We start from the raw sequence: 24,945 nt of genomic DNA, 5'->3' as shown, positions 1-24,945 counted from the left end.
CAAAAAGGACAAAGATCCCAATGATTGTGGTAGCTATAGACCCTTGAGTCTTCTCGGGCCGATTTAAAGGTGTTTGCCAAGGTGCTGGCCCGTCGCCTGCAGAGATTTATGTCTGTATTGGTACACTGCGATCAAACTGGTTTTATCCCGGGGCGTCTGGCTGCAGATAATCTTAGGAGGCTGTTGCATGTAATCGATAACAGTAAAGACAATACAACTCCATCCACAGTTCTGTCTTTGGATGCCATGAAGGCGTTTGACAGACTTGAGTGGTCATACCTGTGGAAGGTACTTGAGGTCATGGGTCTTGGAAAGAGTTTTATTCATATGATTAAAGTCCTGTATGCCTCGCCGTCTGCGATGATACTGACAGGCAAAAACTGTTCCACACTCTTTCCAGTCTCCAGATCTTCTAGACAGGGTTGCCCTCTGAGCCCGGGACTGTTCGCGCTTTCCCTCGAACCTTTGGCCCAATTTATTAGGCAATCGGAGGACATCGTCCCCATAATGGTCAACAATACTCCACACAAAATTGCTCTCTATGCGGATGACCTGCTGATTTTCATGGACGACCCCTCCCGGTCGGCCACAAAATTATTGAGGATAATCGACGACTTTGGTAAATTGTCAGGTTTTAAGATTAACTGGAACAAATCAGCCTGCCTACCTCTTAATGAACTGGCCAAGGCGGTACGACTACCAGCTGATATCCCCATAGTAGAACATTTTAAATACCTGGGCATAGAGATATTCCCCACGCTGAACCAAACTACTAAGTACAACTTCACGGGTACTTATGATAAAATACGCCAGGATCTAGACAGGTGGTCGTCCCTTCCTAACTCCTTACAAGCCCGGGCTTCCATAATCAAAATGAACATCCTGCCTAGGATAAATTTTATTAGCTCAATGCTCCCCCTGCCCCCTCCAATAGACCACTGGCGCAAGGTACAATCGATGGTATCTAAGTTTGTCTGGAATAACAAACGCCCGAGAATCAAAAGGGCTACTACTCAACGTAGGAAACAAGATGGGGGCCTCGCAATCCCTGATTTTAAACTTTATTTCTGGTCCTTTTCACTGAGACCTCTGATGTGCTGGCTAGACCCTGTAGAGGCTGTATCGTGGCGCTCCTTAGAAGCGGCGGCGGTGTCTCCGCTAAGATTGCAGGATGTAGTGTACTCCACTGTCTCTATTGCGAAATGCCGGCTGAGGTATGGACCGATCATAACTCACGTGATCCAAACGTGGCGTAATGTACAGAGGTCGTGTGGGGTTAAATGCCCTTGGCACCTGGACTCTCCAATTTTTAATAACCAGCAATTACTTGTTGGACACAAGCCGGTTAATATTCCTCAATGGCAAAGGAGGGGAGTGCATACTCTGGAGGATATTTATGATAAGAACGGCCTCCGTGCGTTTCAGGACTTAAGAGAATTTTATGATCTTCCCGGCGAGTCCTTCTTTTTTTACCTTCAACTAAGGTCAGCACTGAGGGCGCATGGCGTACCGTGGGCTCAAGCCTTGCACCCACACCCCTTCCTCAGGCTCATAGTGGACAGGACGACATCCAGAGGGTTTGTCTCCGACTTTTATACGCTCTTAATTCAATCCACGTATAAAAATTTATCATTGGATACAATCTGGCGTGTGGATATCCCGGAGTTGGACCCCGAGTTTGACTGGGATGATGTTTGGGCAAATGTGGCATTATCTTCCCGCAACCCCAATCACCAGCAAATTAATTTTAATTATATTCATAGGACCTATCTTACACCTAGGAAGCTATTTGCTATGGGACTGATAACCGACTCTCGGTGCACTTTGTGCTCTCAAAAGGCCACTGGCACTTATATGCATATGTATTGGGATTGCCCACCAGTGGCCCGCTTCTGGAGGTCAATAACGGACAAACTTTCAGATCTGTGTGGCTTAACTATCCCATTCACAGCTGTTACGCTACTCCTGAACGATATAACGACACTACCCGCGTCCGTACAACTGAAAAGGGTTGTCCTAGCGGGCGTCACAGCAGCGAAGAAGCTAATAGCAATGAGATGGAAGGAGCCTGAGAAGCTTACAATGATTAACTGGTCCCTAACTCTATTGGATGTGATTTATCTTGAGATATCCACAGCCCGGGTGATTGGGGTGGGGCAGGCTGGAATTGACCTGTGGTTCGCAGCAGCTGAGAAGGTAAAGACCGCAGTGTGCGGCTGAGCGGGGTTGGGGTGCGTGTTCACGGGTGAGTCCGGCGGTCTCTTGGGAGGGGGAGGAGGAAATGTTTTTGTCTGTCTTGTCCCTTGTCTTGTCATCTTGAGTTTAGCTGGGGATATTATGGGGGGGCAGCTATTTAACTAGTTCTTCACTGTTTGGCCACTTTTACACGGTCTCTGTGAGTCTATGGAACACCTACAGGTTTTTGTTTTTTCATGAAGGTTCATTGCTCTGTTTTCAGGTCGTGTTCCCCCAAAAAATGGTCCTTGTGGTGGGTTGGAGATGTACGTTTTATTAATATGGGGTCACACGGCCGGGAATCGGGACTGAACACTGGGAAAGACCATTTATTAGATAGTACCCCTTGGAATTAATTTAGTAGGTTGAACTCTGGTTTCTTTCTCTTGTCTGTATAATTGTTAGTCATTATTATTATTGTTTTTGTTATTTTCTTGTGAAGTTCTATGTATTGTGATTGTGGTTAATGTGTTGTCTTGTTTCGTGAGAATGTCAATAAAAAATTTGATCAAAAAAAAAAAAAATCAGCACATTTTTTACTAAATAAAAAACAATACATAAATGTGCCCTGACAAACTCAAAAACATAAGTAACGTACCGATGGGTGGCGTGGGTCTGGCGTGGGAGGAAGAGGAACTCGATGCTCCTGATGGTCCAGGATTACAGGAGGCTGCAGACACAATAAGGGGAGCACCACTCAAAAGTAAATTTTGTTTGGTTTGGTAAATATTGCGCTATGAACAGTCTATCAGTGTACTGTATGTGTGTAGGGCAGGGTTTCCGTTAGAAAAAATTGTTGCCGGCCTCAGTGTCCGGTAGATTTCAATCTACCGGTCAAATGAGAGAAATTCCGGTCAGAGTTTATTGAGCTTAAAAACAATTGATAGGCAAAAGAATGACAACAAAACAAAAGAATGACATCATCAAGGCATGTAGATTTATAATATTTTTACTTAAAACTAGGCTACTTTTGCGTATAAAGTCATTATTCCAAATAAAATAAGTCCCGAGACTCCTTGCTGCTGCCGACTTTAAATCAAATAGACCTCTGTGGGCAGTCGCCCGACATTAATAAACAACAGTCTGTTATAATCACATTTTTATGAGCTAACGAATTCCGTTATATTGGACATTTGTATCAATTATATCAAGCGAAGAACTGAGAAATTTGGCAGAGAGAGACGGCAACATTATCGTGGGTTTGCGTGACGACTCTCTCTCTCTCCACCTCCCAATGACTTATTTGCGAGAGTATGTCGATGCAGAGCAGCAGATTCAGCTGTTATTGGCTCTTTTCTGGGGACCGCACAGCAGCGCCCCCCACCCAACATTGAATTGCCAATGGCTGAATTGGAGTACTGCTGGAGTACTGCACTGTGCTGCTGCTGCTCCGGCTCTGCAGCTTCACAAAAGTTCGCACACCCAGCACTAAGCTCTCGCTGACAACGTCGTTGTCATTATTAGAAGCAACGATGAAACAAATGTAATGATTGTTTCGTTCATCGCATAGGCTATTTAATTTTAGCCTATTTTAATACAATTCAAATAATCAAATTGTGCTTAGACTCAGGGAATTATTTTCACCGGACATTAAGACCGGAGAGATTAAACATGTCGGACTTCAACAGATTTTGCCGGTCAAATACCGGTAATTACCGGCTAACGGAAACGCTGGTGTAGGGGCAGGTACAATAAGAGTTTTTCTTCCTCAGTTTGTTTACTGTTTACAATTTCTTTTAGAGAGTTGTTTCATTTGCACTAATATTTGTGTACCGTCTTAGACCAGAGGAATTGAAATTAGGCGTAGTTCCCTGTTACCTTGTTTGTAACATATCTGTGTCATTTGGATTCATAAAACGGATAACTGAAGCCTTCCAAAATAATTAAGTGAAATTAATAGCTTATTCTACACAAAATATCACCACACATACCATGGTGAGAAAGTGGGACAGACAGGTTGCAGTGGTCACGGCTATGCTCTGAAGAGAGATAAAGTACATTTGATTTAGCATATATACATTTAAAATGACAAAAATGCATGATACATTTAAAAATGATAGTTTGCACAGTTGTTTGAAAAAGCTTACAGTGGGAGGGAGAGGAAGTTGGCTGGGACACTCGGTGGCTGCACTTCGGTGGGACTGCCGGCTCTGAGAAAATGGTTAAGAAACAATAAAACATGATTATTTATTCATATGAAAATTAATACATTTTTGCTAACTGAGAATGCTGTCTCCCAAATAACTGTTAAAAGAAAACAAATAAATAAATACCATCCATTATGGCTGTTGTGGAGGAAGAGGTGGAGGGGTGGTGATCTTCCCCTCTCAAAGCAGGCAGGCGAGTGCTGGTGTGGAGGCTACAGGCGGGCAGCAGACTGTGGGAGGCAGAAGAGGGAGGCATGGAGGCTGAGGGACCGGCGATGGCAAGACCGGAGCTGGTGGTGGGAGCGGCCCCGGGGGACACTCCTCTTCTGCGGCTGGGGAGAGAGCCGCCTCGCGGGGTACGGGAGGAGGTTGTGGGAGTCCGTGATGTTGTTTCAGCCCGCTGCCACTGTCGGTCTGCCCTGGCCAGAGCTCCTGCCTCGGCGCGGGCGGCGCGGTCCTCTTCCTCTTGGATGACATCCGTCATCTCCTGGGTGGTGAGCAGGCGGGCCTTGGTGGTGTTCCTCCTGACCTTTCCAGATCTTCTTGTGAACTCTATCTTGGCCAGGAGTTGTCCCAGGTTCGCCGTGATCCTACCTGCTGTTACAAGGGGGTGGTTGAGGTAGGGGTTGGGGGGTGAGTCCTGGACTGGAGCACGGGGGCTGGGTGGGGGGCTAGGAGCACGGGGGCTGGGTGGGGTGCTAGGAGCACAGGGGCTGGATGGGGGCTAGGAGCATGGGGGCTGGGTGGGGGGCTAGGGCTAGGAGCACGGGGGCTGGGTGGGGGGCTAGGGCTAGGAGCACGCGGGCTGGGTGGGGGGTAACAGCAGGGTTGGCACCAGGAGATGTAGGGGGAGGGGCAGGGGTCCCGCGGTATGGCCCAGACGGCATGACCCGCGACCAATCAATAGCCGCAGGGTCCAGAGGGTAGAGGCCACACCTCCTGAAGCCAGCCACCACCACCCTCCGATCCTTCTGCCTCTGGTAGGAGTCTCTGAACACCCTTGAAAACTCCTTCTTAGAAATCATGAAGGAGTGGCTAACTGCCGCCAGATCCCCCACAAGCCCGGAGAAATCTGCCTTCAAGGGTGCAAAGAAACTCACATCCAGAGGCTGAAGGATGTGAGAGGTGTGTGGCGGTAGGCACAGGAGAATGACCCTCTCTCTCTGTGCCATCCGGACCATCTCTGGATCCAGGTGGGACTGGTGACCGTCCATCACGTGCAGCAGCGGGCGCTCCTCCGTGGCATACTTCAGGAAGTGGTCGGTGAACCACTTCCTAAAATGCTCTGAGTCAATGTACCCCGCTGGCGACTTCCCGTAGAGGGCATTGGGGACTCCCTCCCTATTGTAGGGCCCTCCTGGGTAGCCCCCCTTATAAATAATAAAAGGGGGGACGTCCTCCCCAGCCGTGTTGAGGCAGGCCAGGACCGTGATGTGTTCCCTGGTTCCCTGGGCCTGCCTATAAGCGTGCTTCGTCCCACGGGGCACGACAACCTTCCTCCGGTTGGGATGTTTTTGGGTTCCCTGGGTGGCGGAGGTTATAGATGGCCAGGGCGTGGGCCAGGACCTGCGACCTCGTCAGCGGAAACCCATAACTGGCAGAGTACAAGCAGTACTCCACCAGGGAACTCTCATCTTCAGGGGTAAGATAGGTGCTCCGGCCAATGTTGCAGGCCAGAGCCACCCTTCCGCTGAGTCGGTCGATCAGGCTGGACTTAGGGACCCCGAACACTGTGGCTGCCCGCCTCGCGCTACACCTGCCTGCTCTGACCTCTGCGATGGCCTGATCCATGGCCTCCGGGGTCCACAGACGCACCTTCCTCTCCCTCTTCCGCATTTGGCGGATATTAGGCATCTACAAACACACACAAATACTTTAAACAATAAAGTAAAATAATATGAACTTTATTATTATTGTACCATTATTGTACGACTGACGACTTAGTTTAGTTTAGTTTATTTATTTAGCACATTATTTATAAAAAAACAGTGCTAGGAGGGAACGAAGCTCAAAGGGCTTGTACAAAGTTCCACTCCCATCTCATTGTCCATAAACAATATGAACGAATTACATGTAAACATGGTCTACAAAATAAACTACAAAACAGGATCAGAGACATAAGGCAGACACTATAGCGAAAACATGAAAATTGACACGAGTCAGTAACAAGAAAAAAATGTATTTAGATTTTTTTTAGTACAAGAGGGCAAAGAAAGAGGAGAATAACATATTAATGGTATGGTATATAATGAGGAAAAGGAAACAAGCAGTCATACTAACAGTATGTAACAGGGTGGATTATCCCTGCTTTGTTGGAACGGTTGCTGGCAGTCACAAGGTAGCGGGATGCAGTAGAGCTCCGTCTGACTGCACCCTCGTCTTTGGGCCTGGAGCGTCAAACTGGGGCCCGGCAGTGGGAGTGGATGGGGCCCGGGATTTACCAACCTGGTTTGGTACTCTGGTCTTCCTCGCCTCTCCGGGCGGTCAGCAGTACTCCCCAACTCGCTCTCACTTCCCCCAATACCTCCGTTAACCCTCCCACACCTAGTGACTGATATATGAATAAATAGATTCGTTCCTCCCGCAAGCAGTACCCTCCCTCAGTGACACTAGAGACCTTAATAACTGAAAGGGGAAGGTGGGTAGGAAAGGGTTAAATGTATTAACGTTACCCGCACCAAAAGGGTTAGTGTTAAAGCGGAGATGAAGCAGTGCGATAAATACATATTCATAGCATCACATTAGTATTTAGATAAGCCACAGAAGAAGTCACGTTATAAAAATAAGCAGTTTCTAAGAAAAAACGATTTGTTGTGTACATTTCTGAAGCATTTAGCATTATGGGCGCGGCCATTTTGTTGCTGACGTCATACCGTTGGTTGGGTGTATACACTCTGGTTAGCTGCCTATAGTGAATGGGTCAGTCAGCAAATAAAATGTTGCCTACAAAACAACGGGACCGCGGTGGTTCTGTTTGTATTGCTCCTGGCTGTTCAAACTAATTTTACCATGTGAGAGAGAGGAAAGTTGGTTAATTTCCACAAACTACCAGTGAAAAAAACAGTGTTGTTGACATGTTGGCTCGGGCTGGCTGCACTCAGGCGGCGCGACCAGCCTGTTGGACAGGGAAGGAGGATCTGCAGAGAACACTTCATTGCCTCGGATTATGTTGTTGGGGTGGGATGTTTGTCCAGAAGACCACTAATCAGCTGAAGCCGGACGCGGTTCCCTCGGTCTTCGACAGACAGACCGGCGTTAGCTCTCGGGAGCGATCGCTAGCTAGTTGGCACCAGCCGGGGACCGGCGTTAGCAACCGGGAGCGTCGCGGAGCATTCAGCCTGCTGGCTACCTAGACCCACTTCAACCAGCGTCGCGGAGCATTCAGCCTGCTGGCTACCTAGATCCACTTCAACCAGCATCGCGGAGCATTCAGCCTGCTGGCTACACAGCTTGTCGGTGTGCTGGAGCCTCTGCAAGCTAACGGTAGCTGGCTACACAGCTTGTCGGTGTGCTGGAGCCTGGAGCCAGCTACCGTTAGCTTGCAGAGGCTCCAGCACACCGACAAGCTGTGTAGCTAGCTACCGTTAGCTTGCAGAGGCTCCAGCACACCGACAAGCTGTGTAGCTAGCTACCGTTAGCTTGCAGAGGCTCCAGCACACCGACAAGCTGTGTAGCCAGCAGGCTGAATGCTCCGCGACGCTGGTTGAAGTGGGTCTAGGTAGCCAGCAGGCTGAATGCTCCGCGACGCTCCCGGTTGCTAACGCCGGTCCCCGGCTGGTGCCAACTAGCTAGCGATCGCTCCCGAGAGCTAACGCCGGTCTGTCTGTCGAAGACCGAGGGAACCGCGTCCGGCTTCAGCTGATTAGTGGTCTTCTGGACAAACATCCCACCCCAACAACATAATCCGAGGCAATGAAGTGTTCTCTGCAGATCCTCCTTCCCTGTCCAACAGGCTGGTCGCGCCGCCTGAGTGCAGCCAGCCCGAGCCAACATGTCAACAACACTGTTTTTTTCACTGGTAGTTTGTGGAAATTAACCAACTTTCCTCTCTCTCACATGGTAAAATTTTTTGAACAGCCAGGAGCAATACAAACAGAACCACCGCGGTCCCGTTGTTTTGTAGGCAACATTTTATTTGCTGACTGACCCATTCACTATAGGCAGCTAACCAGAGTGTATACACCCAACCAACGGCATGACGTCAGCCATGACGTCAGCAACAAAATGGCGGCGCCCATGTTGAAAACAGGGATATTATATTATATTTTTCAGACAAATAAGATAGATTTCACATTTGATTATAGAACCCTGTCTTACACAAGGTACACAACAAACAAACTAGGATCACATTGCTCACTGCTTCATCTCCACTTTAAGGCTCAGGAATTGACACACACACAAGACTCCCATCTACATCCTTTAGTGTTATTTAAGGACTGGTCAGTTACAAATATCCAATAGCAATGAGTCAAATTAAATGTAGTTCTCCTATTATTCGAGTCGTAAATCAATACCTTACAGACAACTGATATTGTACACCCAAATAATATAGACTCAGATATTGCAGACTCAAAGATAACTGACTCATTACCCACGTCTGGGCTAGTACCAATAATAATACCCCTCTAAGGCTTTACATATATGGCAGCGTTACGTTACCCCCAAGAAGAGAAGGGTTAACTGGATGGGAATTATTATGAATGAACATACACGTTATTACACTCAAATTAAATGAAAAATGTGGGCCCACTTTACCAAACTAATGCCGGCATGAAATGTTTGTGGGGTACCCCTATGCACTGTGGTTAGCAACCATTATCTTCGCCGGTAGGCCGCGACACACTGTATAATGTACGATATGATCTTGGTCACCGAAGTGCCACTGTACTTAGCCAAGATGGCGGCCTCGCCCTCACCACCACTCGTCCGGGTGGTAAGATGGCGTCGAACGCTCTCGTCCCAGAAGCTAGCAAGCTGTGGTAGGCAGGGGGGCAGTAGCAGTCTGGAGGCACGTGCTGGGTGGTGGCGACCTCTGCTGGAGAGGCGGCGTCCTCTGCTCCGACGAGACGAACTCCCGTGCTAGGCTGCTGACTGCCGGTGCTGACAAGCTGCTGGTCGACGAGCTGTGTTGGCGCGCGTGATAATCTGATGGCTACCTTAACTGAAGCTACTCTGTGGGTCTGAGAAGGCCCTCCTGCTAATCGAACATGCAGCAACGCACGGTGCCTCTAACCACCCGCTCTCTTCAGGCAACGCTTGCCGGGGGTACCTCGCTGGAGGGGATACAGTTAGCAATAGCCACTTCAATATACCGCTTACTTCTAGGATAACCCGCTGTATCACTGGGGTTGTTCCATTTGGATGTTCCACACGCTACTAACGCTTATATTTCTATCATAACCCGAAATATACTTGAGTCCAATTACATTCACCCGTGTGCTCCACGACGGGGCTCCTCGATGATACGTCCTCTCAGGTTCACGTTCAACGCCGAATAGGCTGTTTCTCTCCACTTCCGTTCAGGTGACTTGCTTCTCCTCGACGCCTCCCTCCTGCGCTCCGCCTGCCACCGCCGCCCCCTGCTGGCACCGCCAACTAGCCCCACAGGAAGAACTGGGTGAATTGAATATGATTCAGTTAGTGTTTATAATCCATATTCCAGCCGGTGAGAGAAGGAGAAACTCGCGTCATTGTTCAGGAGAATATCAAGGGAAACTGGTTAACATGTCTTTGTGCACAAAGGGGAGATAAAAGGTTAAGTCAGCACTTCTGAATAATAGTCCAATATTCAGGATGCTACAAGTAGATGTAACATTGATGACACAGGAGTAACTTAATGTGACAGTGATTTATGATGAAATTAAATTAGATGTTAATTGTTTTTTGAATATGGATAAGGAGGTTGTTGACCTCAATGATGAATAGAGTGTTCCAGAATTTAGGACCTCTAAAGCTAATGTTGAATTGATGGCTAGTTGTCCCACAGAAAGGTAAGTGGAGTTTATTGCTATGGTTTGTTGGATATGAGTGAAATTCTGATGAAAAGATGAAGAAACTATGGAAGGTATCAAGAAGATCTTGCCTATTGTTAATTAACTTAAATATGAATGAGCATGTTATTTTATGAAACCAAAATGATTATGCTGAAATATTACAAGACATGCAAACACACACAACACTACCTTCACCCAGTTCAGCATGGCAGCCTCACACACACACACACACACACACACACACACACACACACACACACACACACACACACACACACACACACACACACACCTCCACACCTCCATTCACCTGTAGAGAAACAAACAAACAAGCACATACAAACCTACCTTGTCTGCTGTGCTGTCCCTGACTGTCTCTGGACTTTTTCTGTCACTCTGTCTGTCTATGCTTCAGATGTTTTTTGTTTGTTTTTTTATCTACTTTTTCTCCCATTTTCTATTTTTTCTCTCATCCCAATTTCGTATCGTCCAATTCTACCCTCCCCTGTCTCGAACGCTGTTAGGCCATGCCTCCCACAAGCCGGCTGCAATGTGGACTAAGCCTTACATCACGTGTTTGATTGATTGATTGAAAAGTTTATTAACAGATTGCAGAATGGGTACAGTACAGTACAGCTCAATACATACAATTGTTAAGGGGATGCAGACCAGAGAAAGCTGAGGGCTTTTTCAACCTGTAACTTGTTCTTGTCAGAGACCAGCAGGGCTGAGTCGTCCGCAAACAGGAACAAGTTGCAGTCACAAGCTGACGACATGTCATTTGCATAAATTAGGAATAGTAGCGGTCCTAGTATGCTTCCTTGTGGAACACCACAGCTCACTGTGAGGGGGGGGGATAGGGTACCGTTTACTTCCACCATCTGTTCCCTCCCCTCCAGGTAGGATTGTATCCAGCTCACTGATAAACTATCAAAACCAATTGCTTTTAGCTTGTCAATCAGAATGGTGTGATTGACAGTGTCGAAGGCCTTTTGTAGGTCCAGCATGACCATGCCGCAGTATTTGCCCCCGTCCACCTCTTGTTTGATGTGGTCGTTCAAGTAGAGAAGGCATGTGTCCGTGGAGTGGGATGTTCTGAAGCCAGATTGGAATTCGTAGATTAGATTTTTTTCCGCGAGGTACTTTTCGATCTGTTCGTATACTATTTTTTCCATGACTTTCGAGATGGATGTAAGGATAGAAACAGGGCGGTAGTTACCCGGGTCTAATTTGCTGCCCTCCGGTACTCGAGGAAGCAGCAGTCGCATCTTTTCACCTGCACAGCGCAATCTCTCAGCGTCGGGGGTCTGCGTTTGGAGGGCACGCCGCCCCCGTCGCTTCCTGATTCTGCTGCGCAGGCGCACCAACCGACCTGTAGGAGTCGCTGTCCACAACGTCCGATCCCCACCCATCAGCTTCCCACCCCCTAATACTGCCAATTGTATTAGTATGAATGACCAGCCAAGCTGATAGCAATGCGGAGAGCTGGGCTCGAACCCAGCGTCTCCTGCATTGGTGGTGAGCGCCTTGCCCACTGCACCACCTAGCCGCCCTTGCTTCAGATGTTTTTTGATATACACAGAGAGAGAGAGAGAGAGAGAGAGAGAGAGAGAGAGAGAGAGAGAGAGAGAGAGAGAGAGAGAGAGAGAGAGAGAACACAATGTGTAAAATGTCTGCATATTATCTAAGTTATCTCTATATGGATGCCCCTAACTTGTTACTCATAAACTGAATCAGTAAGTTAGTCCCCTATCCCACAAACAAACAACGAGGGGCAGACAGAGCAGATACACGTTAAAAATCACTCAAAATCAGTTAATTATTTTCCTCGCAACAACTATTTTTTCTTAGATTATTTTCGCGCCCCTTCGTTCATCACGTCAGACAAACTTAGATCTCTTCTTAAGATTACAATGTATTTACACATTTTTTGTCGGACAAAACACTGGCTATATATGCTAGCAACATAACCAAACTATCTGACTTTATCTTGGGGCGAGTGGGAGTTAATGGTTAGCGATTAAGATGCTACTTTTACTTGGAAAACATCGTCGCCCAGAACACATTCTAACAATTATAACTTCGTACTGGTACATACGTTCATATCTAATAGTCTTTAGATGACTAAATATAGATGAATACTCATGAAATTTGATATATATACTCTAAAATAAGTATGATTTCATATCACCTACCTTTCGACGTCAAAATCCGGTTGGGGCTGTGAGTAAAGATCCAGAATGCCACGCAAAATGGGGCGTGACCGAATTTGGTTTTGGGCGTTCCCAGACAAAGAGTATAGTAGAGTATAGTATAGTAGAGCAGAGCAGAGTATAGTATATTATACAACGGCATGCAAATTTCTCGATTCTGATTGGCTGAAACAGTCATTTTACACGTCTTTATTGGCAACAATTCCACACTGCTGGCCCAGGACCCGCCCACAACCGAACCACATCACATCACTCCGCCGGATCACAAGAAGGTGGACAATAATCTTTACAAATGGATATGTTGATAGCGACTAAACAACTAAATATCAAGCGATTCTGTCACAGCGAATGCCTTAGTCGTTTAAACAATGTTGGATGATGTAATTGATGGGTCTTGAATCATTCTGTAACAAAAGAAAAATCGCGGATTGATTGATTGATTAATTTACAATTTTTCTTTCAATTTCTTTTTCCTTTCGACTGTCAGCGCTCGCTCTAGTCTCCACCCATCTAACGACCACCCCTAGGCATGGTTTATTGTTCACAAACCACTCCTGCGCGTGATGTAATGCTTAAGTATAGTAGACTAGAGCAGAGCAGATTAGAGTAGAGCAGAGCAGAGTATAGTGGAGTAGAGTATAGTAGAGCAGACTAGAGTATAGTAGAGTAGAGAAGAGTATAGTAGAGCAGAGTAGAGTATGGTAGAGCAGACTAGAGTATAGTAGAGCAGAGTAGAGCAGAGTAGAGTAGAGTATAGTAGAGCAGAGTAGACTAGAGCAGAGCAGATTAGAGTAGAGCAGAGTAGAGTAGAGCAGAGTAGAGTAGACTAGAGCAGAGTATAGTAGAGCAGAGTAGACTAGAGCAGAGAAGATTAGAGTAGAGCAGAGCAGAGTAGAGCAGAGTAGAGTATAGTATAGTATAGTAGAGCAAAGCAGAGTAGAGTAGAACAGAGTAGAGTAGAGGAAATCTTTGATTATCATCAAGGCAATTTGCCTTGCATTCAGCAGATAAAGTGTCACGTTTTAGACTCAATCGTGAAAGTTGTAAAAGATACTTAAAGATATAAGAGATGAAACACTTTTGAAGGTATTTATTATAAAAAGTTAACAAGCAATGTAATATAAAAGTGAATAAGCAAAGTATTTATACAAGGTGAATATAGCAAGGTACAATTGAAATCTAGATTGTTACAACCGGCCGGTCGAGTATATAAAAGAAAGAAAAAACAGTCAAGTCATTGTGGGTCAGTCCAGCAGTCTCGTCCGTGGAGTCCAGTCAGTCCGTCCAGTCAGTGTCCAGTATTGATTGATTGAATTGATTGATTGAAAACTTTATTAACAGATTGCAGAATGGGTACAATACAGTACAGCTCAATACACACAATTGTTAAGGGGATGCAGACCAGAGAAAGACTTTCGTCTTGTTTACATCAGGGTCCCCCATTTTCAATTCATCTGGACATATATGACATACATGACATACAGATAGTCAGTACTGCTACATCTATACATTTATGACATACCAGATTTGCAAATACAGTACTGTTTGTGATACAGAAGGAGTCAGGAAAAGGGAGTATATACATTTGACGTAGAAACTGTACATTGGAGGAGGTTGGGTGGGGGGGGGGTTGGGTACACTGGGATATTGACAACCATACTGGGTAATCTACATTGGAGGTGGTTGGGGGGGGGGCACACTGTATATACAAGCAAAACTGTACATTGAGGGGGGGGGGGGAGACACTGTACAAACAAACAAAATTGTACATTGGACTATTGACAAAACCATACTAGGTAAATGACTGTACATTGGAGGGGGTTGGGTTAGGATATTTACAGGGGCCAGTGTTGAATTGCAGTCTCCCGTAGGTGTCCCTTGAGAGAGGTTTTGAAAGTGGGTAGTGATCCACATTCCTTTACAGCTTTGGGTAGGGCGTTCCACATTGATGTGGCATAATTGTGGTAGAAGTCAAAGCAGAAGAAGTTCCCCCTTCCCTGTGAGGGTGATCTTTATTAGTCCCCTAGTCCAGTGTGTGTATGTGGTGTCTCTCCTCAGTGCACATCGTGTGTCTTGTGTATTGGTCAGCCTGTATGTCAGCCGTGCATGAGTGCGTGGTACGCACACTTACGTGCGCATTTGTGTGTGTGTGTCTCTATGATAACGATCTGTGATTAATGGAGATGAGAGTATGCGACCAGTGTTTGACCTGGTCGTATATTAGTTGGCTTGTGGCATTTTGTCATAATGAGTTGAATTATTTGATCCGGTGGTCTGGTGGGATCTCTCACCAAAGGCGAGGGTGTATGTGTGTGTGTGTGTGTGTGTGTGTGTGTGTGTGTGTGTGTGTGTGTGTGTGTGGGGGTGGTGTGTGCAGACAACGTGTGTGTGTGTATCTGTCCTGTGTGTATGTATGTGTGTATCTGTCCTGTGTGTATGTGTGTGTGTATCTGTCCTGTTTGTATGTGTGTGTGTATGCTTGTGTGTGAGAGGGACGGAACCACAGCCCTGCACCAAGGGTCAGCAGGTCACTGATAAGAATCTGTGAGTGGCCCTCTGGCTGAGAGAGAGACGTCTTTTTAAGTGAAACAAACTTTGTATAGTGTAATGATGGGAGAATGTCTCTGCTATAATATTTACGTGATATACGTGTCATATTTCAACAGTCCCCCCTTCCCTAACTTTAGTTAGGGAAAAATGAAATAGAAGGGGGACCATATGCAAAATTATCAACAAACAACCAAACAATAAAAAACACACCCAACCGGCCGACCCAACATATCAAGCACAAGAGTCAATAGAGAAATGGCACAATCTTCAACTTCTCCACCGGTCACATCAAACAGAGTCCTGCATGTGGCCAAAAAACCTCCCGAGACAATCTACGGCCTAGAAAGGACGGCCTACTAAAGAACATACTTGAATAATAATTCGCCAAAACTATGATATACTTGGAGGATAAAAAGCTCACATCGTCCCATGTCCCGATATATGGTGACGGCCCTTGGCGCAGCTCACAGTACATCAGACTCACTGTGAGTTGTTAAACAGAACATAACAGTGTATAATAAAAACAACCCAAATCAAACAACAGCAATCCGTGGCTCCGTATATCAGCCCGGACCACAATCAAGCGGAAGAGGAGAACCAGCCACACACAGCCCGGCGGGGCGGTCGTGGCCACAACCCCCTCACCAGAGTAAATGTGAACTTGGTCCGCCCCTGTCAAAACAACTGCATGAAAACAAAATGACACGTCAAAACAGGAAACAAATGATCTACACAATATCTACTTCTAAAGGACACAGGAATGGAGACCACTCTAATGTTCCTACCAACACCTAGCAAGAACAAGGCTGCGGATGAATCATAAACACATACCACAGACCTCAACCTCACTAAGTATGAACCTGTTAAAAGGCCAAAAAATATCTAATATTGAAGTCCAGGAAAAAACGTCCTTGGCACAGGACACCGCCGTCCGACGTCCGCGATGGATCTCAGCACATCTCTGGACATATTTCTAATCACAATGTTCAATGTATGGGATGACCAACACTAACCTAGTTGGGCTTGTGGAGTGTGACCACATAAATTTGGGGGCCCATAGGAGAGAGAGAGAGTTGGATGCGGTCAATGAGAGGGACAGAGAGAGATGAGAGAGATGGTAGAGTAGGAGACAGAGTCCTATAATATGAGGCTTCTTCTCCCGGTATCAGGTACAGGAGAGTCCGTGTCATCTGGTGAGGAGAGACTAGGCATATCTTCCTCCCATATCTGGATATCACGATCTGGTAATACGTGGCAATGGACAGCTCCACTTCCTGCACAGTCAGTGGGGGAGAAACGGAGGAGGAGGAGTAGAAGAGGGGAGGAGAGATAGCACCGCGGTAGGGACTGTCATGGCTCTTGGTAGAATACTGAGAGATGGCTTTTTAGGAGGATACAGAGAGACGTCCTTTTAGGAGGATACAGAGAGATGTAGCAGCGGCGCACGTCCTCTGTCAACCTCAGCGAGCGTCCATCCCAATGACCGCCCCCTTCAACATTGGAAAGAAGTAGGAGTCCGACACCACCCTTCAGGATGATAAGAGTACTGGCATCAGTGACACAAACATATCCGACAAAGACAGACCCGTATTCGTCCAAACCGCTCCATGGCTTCACAGCGGGGGGTCCTCTGTACCGCTGCTCCATGCTAGCCCATGACCCCAGGTCGCCAGGCCCAGCAGGACCTCGACCACAGAGCCGTCGGGGGATGGCCCCAACAGGTTCTTGTCCTCGGGTGGGGGTTGGTGTCAATGGCCCCCTTTGTTGTCTTCCTTCAGTGAACAGAAGGGGGGTCTTGGTGGCCCCCCTCCTTGGCTGCCCAAATCTCCTCTAAATGAATATATAACTTTAACATTCCTTCCATATGGTTACAGATGTCTAATATCATCCAAGTACAGTCAGTGCTTTCTAGACTGATACCAGACATCATATAAGACCACACCAACCTTTATTCACCAGACTGAAACTCTGTCTATCTGTGATACATATACCTGGATTCTATAACAAGAGTGTAATAACACTATTACTTTCATACTCGGGTGACATTCTAAATGGTATTCTTCTTTGTAAGTTGCCTTCTACATTGATATGGTTAATGTAATAAGTTACATATTTTAATACCAGATTTTCCTATATAAAGTATGCTGACTTGATAGTTCCTTGAATGTGTCTGCTAGTTATCTGCTAGACCGACCGGCTGTTCCTCTGCTAGTCAGAGTGAGCCACTGTTTCCTGTGGGGTGTGACTTCCCCTGCAGCCTTTTATGACCGGCAACTGTTGTTCTCTAATCCAGTCTTACCCCTGAGCGGGGGTTTGTTTGGAATGTCTTATCTAACACCAATAATCACTTTTGGCTAAGCCTTGTTTTTACATTATGGATTCATTTCTTTTATTCACACATATTAGTTATGGAATTCAAGGTCAATATTACCACATTCCCCACTTTGGCAATTCACATTGTCATATACAGTATATTGACTTGATTTTCTATACATACTAACCATACAACATAATAACAAAATCATATTTTTTTTTTCAAATTTCAATTTTTCTTTTTTCTCACATTTTTTTTCATTATTCTTTGGTACATATCATCAATGAGTTTTTGCTCCTCAAGGCTCATTAGCCAGAGGCCCACCTTTTAAACAACAACTTTTGGGCTTGTTGAAAACAATAAAACAATTTCTTTTAAGCTACAAATTATACATTAAAATATAATAAATCACAAATTTAAACCCCAATTTCCTTAATCTGTATGAAAGTCTGTTTCCACACTCTTTTAGATGATCTGGTTGAGAGAAACATACATTAGTATTCATTTTACATTCATTTTTTTCTTCTCCTGTTAATTCCTTTCTTACCTAAGACAGCACAATCACATCTGCATAATCCTTCAATTGGTCTTCTCATCTATCCACCCCCCTTATGACCATATCATGGTCATAAAACCTTACCACCTCGTCGTCACAGCACCAGTCGGGCAGGGAAGGCGGAGAATCACTCAAGGAGAAAAAAATTTCACCTCCTCCTCACTTTGGCCATAATCTATATATAATAATCTACCTATGTGTACATTTCTATGCTTCTACCCTGCGTTGTGTTAATCTATTCGCCCTCTGCCTGCGCCTTCCACCAAATCACATGTGCGCAAACAGAGTCCATCAGTTGCTACTGTTCAGTTACCCCCTGTTCTCCACACCAAATTTCACATTCCACAGAGGCCCTTGCTCACCTATCCTGCACAGTTCCAGACCGGCCTTGCCTCCCCCTTCCCCCCATGCATGCTAGCCAGCCTCAGCCGTAGCACTGTTTGTAGGCCTGTGATCCCGTCACATTTTGACCAATTACTGTCCTTCCTCGGATCTACAGACGGCTCTCCCAGTCTGGATGCTTCCCAAACCTGTCTGTTTTGGCCTCTGTTCTCGGGGCTATGATGAAGGAGGGGCTAGCGTCCACAAGCGACCTCTTTCCACAATCTAACAATTTCCCACAGGAAATAACTTAACAGGTTCACTCCACTGTGCCGTAATCTAATGAAATGTATTCATACTCAACACTTATGACTCCTCTACACGTGTGGTTCCGCTTCCCCCCCTCGACTGAATCTGTGAGGGAAAAAACACAAAGCAAATCCTTTTACTCAATATGTCAAAAACTTATAAGAGAAGCCACTGATAATTCATATGCAAATGTAATGGCACCACTTAGCTTCTGTCGTCATCCTGTCCTGACGTCATTACTCCTTTCACCAGCTCTCTCCTCTCTCACCCAGACCATGAAAAGCAGGTTCAGAAAAAACAAAAGACAAATAATTAACAAAATATCTCAATTAACCACATCCTTCAACCACACGTTCTGCACCTCCACATGTGAAATTACCATTCATACCTAAAACAGTAAATCAATAAAAACAACAAGCACCAAACATTAAAATTAAAGGTTATTTTTGAAAGGAAAGGAAAACCCAAAATAAACCAAACACATTCTCCTACCACCTACGCGGCAGACCACTTGTGAATGCCCCATGCATACCAAGAAAATATTAAAGAAATAAAAACAACAAGCTTCAAACTTCACTTGCATGCCACCTTTTAACTCATCCCCATCCGTCCAGAAAATTACAGATTAAACAATAGAAAAGAAACCTAAAAATCTAGACTTAAATGCTCATCCACACACATTCAAAAGAAATAAACTTGAATGAAAGCAGTGTATCAAAACCACCACCGCTTTTAAATTCTTTCTCCTTAAAAAAACAAAATACACTCTTTCATTCAATATCTCACAGCCTCAAGCACCCACTGAAATCAAAAGATACTCAGACATGCACTCACACGCCACTCAATTCAACCTCACATTACCAGGTAACCACTCAAAGACAAAGCCATTCACGCTTGTCTCACTCATGCATCAAAACACTCTTATTTAACACACATAACTCATTATGCTTTGACCCTTTTAACCTCCTTCCAGTTATTAAGAGTACCCTCCTCCCGTTCGGATGCACTGCTTGCCCTACTCAGATGCACCTCTCACCGCCAGGATTAGGTAGACCGTTGCGACGGTACAACCAGCCTTAGCTGCCTTGCCCGCCGCTGGCCCCCTCTCCCCCAACAGATCAGGTCTCCACTTCCAGGCTAAGGTCTCCTCAGGAACGGAAGAAAGCCCCTTTCTTAACCTTCAGGTGCAGTTTAAGGCTGGGTCCCTTTCCAATCTTAGGAGTGACAGTCCAGATTCCTCTGAATTGACACCCCTTACCCCTCTGCTTCCCAGCATTTTCTTTTCAAAAACACTGATCACAGAAGCACAACTCGCCTACTAACCCTGTATCGGCTAGTAAGGTTACTGTGGCCTGACTGTACATTGAGCCAGGTGCATTTATGCCAATGTTGTCCAGTCACCTCACAGTCCCACTTCCTGCGTTTCTGTGACTATAAACAGGGTCATAACGCTCTCCCAACCGGCTGGCGACCCAGTCGATAGCGACCTCATAGTCCGTCATCAAGTCAGGACCCCAAGCGGCTGACTGTCCGTAGTACCTATCAGCCACTCAGTTTAGAAACCGACGGTCTTGTCCCCACCCCGCTTGCTCTGGGCATGGAAATATTGACCGTTTTCGCCAGCCTAGCCTGTTCACGGCAGGAGCTGTGCCCCCTCCGGTGCACCGCCCTGCTCCTAGGTGTGGACTGTCGTCCACGTACCACCCAGTGCCCACACCAACTTACGTGCAACGTTTCCTGGGCCGACTAGACGGTACCACAGTGGTATGTTAATTCATACCTCGTTACGCACGGAGGCCTTCAGTAACTCCTCAGGCACTATAGGATTGTGTTTAACGTGCGCCCAGACTCTTGCGAGCCCACTGCCGCCTGTTGATGACTAGAGGTTCGGGGTGCCCACCCCCTCCCTAATCATTCATCCAATTTTGTTAGCTGTTCCTCCCTTCCTGTCCTCAGCTCTCTCTGTACTCAACCTCAGGCTAACACAATCTACACCAACCTCTACACTCCTACCCACTGCCAGAAAGAGTCTAGGAACTCTCTCTCAACGATAGAACCTCAAAGCATTCCTAGTACCTTGAGAGTCTACCGCTATTCCCTCTAATCAAAAAGCTAGCCATTCAAAAGTCATAATCCAATTGAATGATTACCTTATTGATTTTCTCACTCACTCACCCAGCTGTGTTCTGTATTAGCGCTCCTCCTGTCACACCTCTCTGTCACTTCCTATCACCCTCATACTGTGACCTCTCTCCTGGCGCATCTAATCTGACCAGGCCTGCTCCGTCATCCTGTCATAAAACAGCCACTGTAAGCAACAGCTGTCCCGCTTGACCCCGCCTGGGCATACAACGTTATCAACTTCTTGCTGTAAAGATCTTTTCTAGGTCCCTCTCGTGAGTGTAACAGTGATCATAAACAACAGGTTCTAGCAACCCCCGTGGCTTTCCGTGACCTGTCTCAAAAGGATTTCTACCCCCCTGGGCAATATAACCTTCTCAACTTTTGTCTCTTTTGTGATCTATGCATACAGTCTCCCCTGAGCATAAAGGCTTTTGACACAAAGACCCTATCTCCTCACTTCATGAATATAGGCCCCCTGTAAATCATTAAAAAGTTAATAAAAACATCTCGTCATCCCCCCAGAGGCAAGCCGCCTCCTAGGTTTGAATAAAACCCACATTCCTACTGCCTCCAGGGGAAGGCTAAACCCCCTTCCCCCAGAGGTTAAGTAGCACCTATTTGCAATTACACCTAGTCACAGACAGTGTCCTAAGTACAGATAAAAACAATCATTTCAACTACTGTAAACACAATCATATCAAAATCAAAACAGCCTATATAAACCAATGGCATTAAAGAAAAACAATCTCTTCAACTACTGTAAATACAATCATAACCATTAAATTGCCTATGTATCAATAAAATTGTTTTCTAACACAGACAGCAAGCCTCCATCAATAAATTATAATCCCCTACAATTCTGAGGCTTGTATCAAGCATTAAATGTCCTATCCATATTAACAGTGTATTAAAGATTTAACTCATCTAAAACAAGCATAAACACAATCTCAAAATACCTCTATTCCAAACAGATTTTAAAATCACATCTTTACACAACACTAATCATGCATAATACAAAGCATAAGCATCTTTATCAAACGCCACTCATTCGAAATAAAACATTACTAGTGGTCAGTTCCAATCATGCTAAGACTCAAAAACTGTAAACAGGATTTTCTGGGAACGTTAACTCTGTATATAGGTGACATGTGATATGTATTGTAGATGTATTAATTAAATATAATGCAAGCAATATGTCCTTTTCAGTGTAGAGCGCTTTCCCAACTCAGCCTGTAGCTTCTCCCAACCCCACTAGGTCAAGACTATACCCCTGTGTAACATATTATTGCCCAGTTTTACAGGTCCAATGTGTATATATGTTCCTATTATTAATGATACACTCACCCAGAGTAGCTAAGTTTGTGAACCTTAACTAGATCCAAGCAATGTATCCATTAAATTATTTGGCCTTAACAGACTCACTACCCTGTCTGCAGCCTATACCCTTGTTATTGAATTCCTCCCCCCTGACTATCTCCCATAATCTAATCATCATACATTACACATCCCTTAACCTTGTTACACAAACATACAACATCAATATACAAATACAAACATTTTAACACAATGCCAAATACCTCCTCACCCGTTATTTATCCTTAGAGCGAACGAAAAATGGAAAGCAGCGATCCGCGTTGTAACGCGCATGCGCAGTAGCGCAAACGCACAGCAACCAATGTATACCGCGACAACGTACAACTATTATCACAAAACACTCCGTTTCGTTCTAATACAATGCCACGACAACCACTGCGTCCTCCAACACTTCCTAACCATCATATTCAAAACTCGAACCATAACATATGTCGCCCGCAAACTCACAAAACAGCCGCATGCAAGCTAATAGCCTAGCCAGCCCTGATGCTATCCCCTTTAGCTCCCACAACATGACGTCAGAAGCGACCAACTTTTGCAAATAACTCCCAATCAACGTTATTATTACACAATCGCTCCATACACAAACACGCGCCACTAAACGCCCCTACGCTGCTTCTAACCATAATATTGCACAAGCCTTTTCCACTGCGTTATCTCCCAAACACTCATACCAGCTAAGTAGCTAGCCAACCTGATGTGATGTTCAATGCGCTCCCGGGAGCCGCGCGCTATGTGCCGTTCGAGATCCGTACATTCCATTCAGTCCGCTCGTCACCAATCTAATTCTAACCCGACTCACACATGTTTAACAATTAACTACTTTAAAAGAAAATAATTTAAAACCTTCTAATATACCAACGCCGTCTACACAGTCCAACACGAATCATAAACCAATTCTCCTACCCTTTCTTCGCCCGGCTCCACACACAGCCAGGACGTTCACACACTCCACTCAACACTATGATGTCATCAACCGGCGACATCTTTCCTCCACCATAATATCGTACACAATTGTTACCGCATTAAATATAACCATTAAAACTGCCACAATCCCCTCAACCTACGCCTCGATTCGCTTCTTAACAACAATTGCCGCCACAGTGTTTCGTCAATTCTCTCACATCACCGCCTTACCGTCCCTAGAGTTACCGCGGCTCTTCCACAGAGCTAAGCCAGTTAGCCCCAACATCCAATATGATTCGCTTCAGACTCGTATACCGCCCTGATCCACGTTAAACAACACAACAACCCGGCCAAGGCTGCTCTGCATACATACAATACAAGCAATGTACACTTACATTTGTAAACAGTATTATTAAACGATGTGTTGATAAGCGCTTCTGTCCCCGTTTTACTCTATACTCTGTCTCATTATACTCTACTATAGTCTGTAACTCTGTCCCATTGTACTCTATCTGTGTTATCAGGGTTTCAGCTTCCCTGTACTCTGTTTATCAGGGTTTCAGCTTCCCTGTACTCTGTTCATCAGGGTTTCAGCTTCCCTGTACTCTGTTCACACCGTGGAACCAGGGCTCATAACAACCTGTACTACAATCACGGTTCGCTCTGTGGTATCAGGGCTCATATTCCCTGTATTCTCTTCTCTCCGTGGTATTAGGGAACATAATCCCTGTACTACGATCACGGCTCTCTCTGTGGTATCAGGGCTCATATTCCCTGTATTCTCTTCTCTCCGTGGTATTAGGGAACATAATCCCTGTACTACGATCACGGCTCTCTCATCAGACTCTTTACCTTACCCTATAATCTTCTCTTTAAGATCTGACTACTCTGCATTGTCCATCACTGTCCATAGTCACCTCACAGTCCCACTTCCTGCCTTTCTGCAACTATCCTCCACGTTCTACCGCTCCACGCCTTCGCCTTCAAGTAAATTACCTATCCCTAACCTATCCCCCTAAGCTATTACTTTCAACAAAAATTAAAAAGTACTATCCCCCTGTCCGCAAGGGCCTGGTACCAAATACGCTGCCCGTACTTATTGCCATAAACCTCAAGCGAACAGGCCGGGAACGGCCTCCTGTGTCTAAATAATCATACAAACATCAAAATCTCATGATTGTATATTCACTGCACAACAAGCGCGATCCCTTTACCGTTGGACAGCCTACCCTAAACACCGCTCCCCCATTCCTGTACGCAAAGGCTATATTCACCCCGGGCCCCAACTAGTGGCCTACACAACCAGCCTCCATCCTTCCTTTGTCCTCCATCCAGACAGCAAAACCCTGCATTGCAACCCCTTAATGAAACGCATCAACCCCCGGCTCTTTTCCTGGATGTCCCCAACATGCAAGCAGGGTCATGGTTCTGAGCAGCCAGCCACATAAACCTCACCGCACATCTTCAGGGGGGGCACAACAGGGCGGGTGAAACGGCACCATTTCTGTAGTAGAATCCTAACAATAATCTAAGGTTATTGTACAGTACAAGGAGGTCGTTAACTGGAAGGAGGAAAAAGGATCATAAGTGATAGAATTTGGTCTCCTCATCTGACTTCCAATATAGCCAGCAAGAAAGTGCAGTGCAGTCCAGACAGGATAGTTCGAATTCAAACTCATGGATTTATTTGTCTCGGCGGCCCAGAGTGAATAAAAAGGTTGCTTTTCACATACAAGGATTATCAGAATACATTAACATGTCTGTTTTGTACACAGGATCAACAAGGTTTGCATCTCAAAACCCCAACATGTAGGTACATACAACAGTCATTGTTAACATCAATGAAAATAGCGAAAATACTGTAAGCATTACACATGAGTAAATCTGGTTTACAGATCAGGGA

This window comes from Notolepis coatsorum (genome assembly GCF_963971535.1).
Source record: "Notolepis coatsorum genome assembly, chromosome: 9".
Classification (NCBI taxonomy): domain Eukaryota; kingdom Metazoa; phylum Chordata; class Actinopteri; order Aulopiformes; family Paralepididae; genus Notolepis; species Notolepis coatsorum.
This window is presented reverse-complemented; position numbering follows the sequence as displayed.